The sequence below is a fragment of the Eumetopias jubatus genome, unplaced genomic scaffold (genome assembly GCF_037043125.1).
Source record: "Eumetopias jubatus isolate StellerSeaLion01/CBP00866 unplaced genomic scaffold, mEumJub1_p1.0 scaffold_4, whole genome shotgun sequence".
Classification (NCBI taxonomy): domain Eukaryota; kingdom Metazoa; phylum Chordata; class Mammalia; order Carnivora; family Otariidae; genus Eumetopias; species Eumetopias jubatus.
In genome coordinates, this window is record NW_028274810.1 from 101,267,839 (window position 1) to 101,272,361 (window position 4,523).

A 4,523-nucleotide genomic window follows, 5' to 3' on the forward strand; every position below is an offset into this window, starting at 1 on the left:
CTGCAGCATCACCCCGCGGGGCGGGGCCGTGACGTCACGCTGCATCCCGCGCAGCCGGCGGCCGGTACCCGCAGAGCATCCTTAAAGCGGCACCGCCCCGCCGCGGCCCGCACCCCTCCCGCCGCTGGGGGTCTGCCACGAAAGCCCCAGAAACAGGCCCACCGTTGACTTCCAGCGGACCCTAGGCACTCCCCCCGCCACCCGAAAGGTTACAGTTTTCGTTTACGAATGTGTTGGTTAGGGACGACTATGGTAACACTATGTATTCAAATATTTTCCGCGGCCTAAGAGTTCTCATCCCCACCCCCACCCCCACACCGATTTTAAAAGAAATGCACTCATTCTTGGCAATTCCTAAAAGCACTGAAAGCTCCAGGCACTGTGCCCGCTATACAGAACGGGTAAGTTGGCCCAACCTAGAACTATTAGACTGCATTCACATATTCCCCTAATGTGTATCAGGGCCTGCTCTATGCTAGACACTGATCTAGGGACCGGGGATATAGCAATGAACAAAACACACAAAAATTCCCTCCCCTGTGGCACCACATTGTAGAGGGGGAGAGACACATTAAACAAGACAAATAACATGAATTAGTGACGTGCCTGAAGATAGTAACTCCCCAGAGAAGGAGCTAGAGTGTGGGGCTGGAGAGGGGGTGGCATTGCAGTTTTAAGTAAGATTGTTCATGAGTCCTTATGGAGAAGGTGACATGTGAAGAAAGACTAGGAGGCGGCCAGGGGGCTAGCCGTTCTGATATCTGGGGGAAGGTCATGCCAGCAGAGGAAAGAGCAAGTGCAAAGGGTCTGGGGTAGAAGTGAGGTGGGTTGAATCAAATAATGATACAGCAAATAGATATCCCGTAGTGAAATTATAACCACAGAAAATGTTACAAGGGGAAGCATGTGGCCCTGTGAAAGTTTATAATAGGGAGAATTTGATCTCATTGGGAGGGTCGGGTGCTCCTTGAGGACAAGGGACACATGGAAGCACACTAAAGCTGAGTAAGGAGGGCAGTGCGTTCCAGGCAGAGGGGTCAGCATGGGCTGAGCTCTTGTGACAGGAGAGGGCATGGCGAGTGCAGGACTGAGGAACCAGTGGGGCTGGGATGCAGAGGCCGGGGTGAGTGGGGGCTGCGGAGGCTGGAGAGGCAGACCGGGCCCAGCCAGCAGGCCTCATGGGCTGCTGTCATATTTTAAGAACAAGAAGAAGCTTAGAAGTGTTTGATGCAGGGAAGTGGATGGCATTAAACCGGATTCATATTTTGCAAAGATCGTAGAGCTCAGAGTGGAAAATGGGTTGGGGGGGACCAGGAGACCAGGTGAGTGCACCAGGTAGGAGCTTAGAGAATGGTCCAGGTGGGAGAGGATGGCGGTGGGGGGGGGCGGGGGCGGCAGAGGGATGAGGTGTGGATTGGTTAGGCATCTAGGAGGTAAAAGCAACAGGACTTGATAGATTGAGGGTAAGGGGTGTGGGAAGGAGGGAGGGAGGTGCCAAGTTTTCAGCTAGAGCACCTGGATGAAGGAAGGTTGACTCACTGGGCAAAGAGCAGGTTGGCTGGTGGGGTGATAGTCGCAGGTTGGCTTTGGGACAGAATGTGTGTGAGGCATCCAGGCCACTAGAGATCAGGGTCTGGAGCTCAGAGATGGTCCTTGGGAGAATCAGCACACAGGGGCAAACTGCAGGCACACCTTGGAAGGTGGGCAGGGAGAGACGGAGGGGAACCCGGGCAGGGAGAGATGGTGGGGAGAGGGTCCCCGCTGAAGCCTGGAGGAGTCTCAGCGGTAGTCTCTGGCCAGGTGGAGGAGAATGAGCCATCTGATAACTGGTTCTACCTTATTTTTCCCTCCAAACAGGAGAAATGGTTTGGAAAAATACCAATGTGCTTTTCTATTTTGCATTTACACCCAAATGACTGGCTCTTCAGTTAGCAGAAAGCTCACAGCTGTAACTGAAAACCCTCAGCATCTCAGGGGCTTCATGCAATCAATGCTTCTCTGGGACTCCAGTGAAGTCCAAAGGGGTGTTCCTGCTGGGTGGGGGGCCTCCACGCAGTCATTCAGGGACCCAGGCTCCTTCCACCGTGGCTCTGCCCAAGACAGGCTTGCAAGAGGTCCACATTCCACTCACTCACATGCCATTGTCTACAACTCAGGGACAAGACACACCCAGCAGCAAGGGAGGCCAGGATGTGTGGCCACTGCCTGGGATGCGGAGGAAGTGGGTGTGGGGAGTAGCCGGTGCAGCTGCTTCTCTAGCTTGTATCAGCTTGGGGGGGCGGGGGAGAGGAGGGGGGAGGAGGGGGGAGGGGAGGGAGGGGCTGGTAAGCGAACAAAAGCTAATAGCTCATTTCTGGTGTTCAAAATAGGATTTTGCAGCAAGAGAAAAGGCTTTCTGAAATCTAGGCATTGTGGAGAAAGAAAATACTTTAAAAAGGCTCCTTTGACCATTTTTAACCTTCCAAAGTTAGAACTTTCCAAGATTAGAAGCCTCCTTTCTTAACCCTCTGGGGGCTTCAGGGAGGATAGGGTTTCTCCCTTTGTGTGGGTGAGATCTCCCCCTCTGGTCAGCAGGTCGAGGCAGGAGGCCCCAGGTGGAAGGAGAGGGACAGACCTTTGGAGGAAGCACCAGAGAAGCCCACCCCGCTGGTCCCTGGGCAGAGCCAGGCGGTCTTGTGTCCAGGGGACCACGATCTGCCCCCCCCCACCCCCCCCCCCGCAGGGTCAAGCCTGGGCCCCACCCCGTGCTGGGAGGAGTATGTTCTGGACTCAGCTGCCCCACATCAGTGTGGTGAGAGGCATGGGGGCTCGAGTTGCCCTGCTCAGAGCCAAGCTGCAGCACCCCCACGGAGGGGGCCGGCCCTTCATCTGGGTGTGCAAAGACTGCCCCCGCCCCCCCCAGCAGGCGAGTGAAGACTGCCAGAGACACCCAGGGGGATCCACAGGCCCAGGCAGGGCACCTGCCGACTTCAGAGCAGAACCTGGGAAATCCGGGGTCCCTGGGTGACCAGTCTGTGGCCAGGAGCCCCTCCCAGGATCCCAGGAGGTCACGTGAGCCCCGCCCATTCCCGAGCGGCCTCCCAGACAGGATTAGGAAGAACCCCAAAGGCTGTTAGTACCCTAAAGAGACCAAGTCAGACACGAGGGACTGTTCAGATGAGCCCATCGGACTCAGCGTTACCCCAGGTGTGACCGAGTTGGTGCGTCCCTGATAACCCCCGCGGGGCACAGTCGGCGATGGCTTTTGAAAAAGCTCCGATCAGGAACAAATAAGTAAACCCCAGTTCGTCCGCACCCCCTCCTCCCCCAGTGCGGTGAGCTGAGCAAACCTGCGGGTCAGCCAATAAAGGAGGCTCATGAGCCGACCTCAGGCGGCGGCGAGGGCCCGCGGCGCACCTGCCATCCCGGGGTGACCACCAGGTGGTGGAAGAGCCCCACCTTTGCGGGCCTGAGCGCGGCCGGGAGCGCACGCCTCGCCGGGGGGCGCGGAGCCCCTGCGTGTAAATCCAGCGCTCCTCCCGCGCAAGGGAGAAGAGGAGATGGCTCTTTTTAAGCATGTTCTGACTTTGCAAGGATTTGTGGTTCCAAGACTGAACTGTTCTTTTTATTTATTTATTTTAAGATTTTTATTTTTTTATTTGGGAGAGAGGCAGAGGGAGAGGGAGAAGCAGCCTCCCCGCCGAGCAGGGAGCCCGATGCGGGACTGGGTCCCAGGACGCTGGGATCATGACCTGAGCCGAAGGCAGAGGCTTACCCACTGAGCCACCCAGGCGCCCCTTTTCTTACTTTGTGAACGCATTTTCCCTGCAAAGCACACAGCCCCGTGGATTTTATGAATAACATTATTTTTAATAACAGATCTTGTGCCGGGCCCTGCGTTAAGGCTTTTATGTACTTTAAACCTCATTTACTTATCCTAACTTTATGAAATGGGTATTCTCGCCGCCGTGCGTTTCTGATCCGAAAGCCTGGGGCTCCCTGAAAAGGCAAGGCCTCACCGCAGTCAGGGTGGGAGCAGGGACGGAAACCCCAGACTTCAGGACCCAGGCGCACGCCTTCCACAGCAGGGGCAGAAGGCCACGGCTTCGGTGTTTGCGGTCCGGCTGGGGGGCCTTCCTGCCGGCTTGCCCTGGTTGGTGCGTTTGGCACCTGCTTTCCACCCGCGCAGGGCTGGAGGCATGTGCCCGATCCACGCAACCAGCCCGAGACCCCACGGCTTGCCTCCGTCCTCCTTCTGCATCCCCCAGGGCTATGGCTTCGGTCCTCTCCGACCAGCCCTGCCTGCCCATCCGCAGATGACTTGTCAGGAGAGCTGCTTTCTGGCTCCTGGTTCCAGAGATGAAGGTACTACAGAGCCTCAAGTGTTTGTGCTTGCGTGAGGACGCATGTGAGTGAAAGCGTGTGCTTACACAAATGTTGTAGAGAAAAGTGCCTTAATTTACGTGGACTTAACGAGTTCCTTTTTTTTTTTTTTAAGATTTTTATTTATTTATTTGACAGAGAGAGACACACAGCGAGAGAGG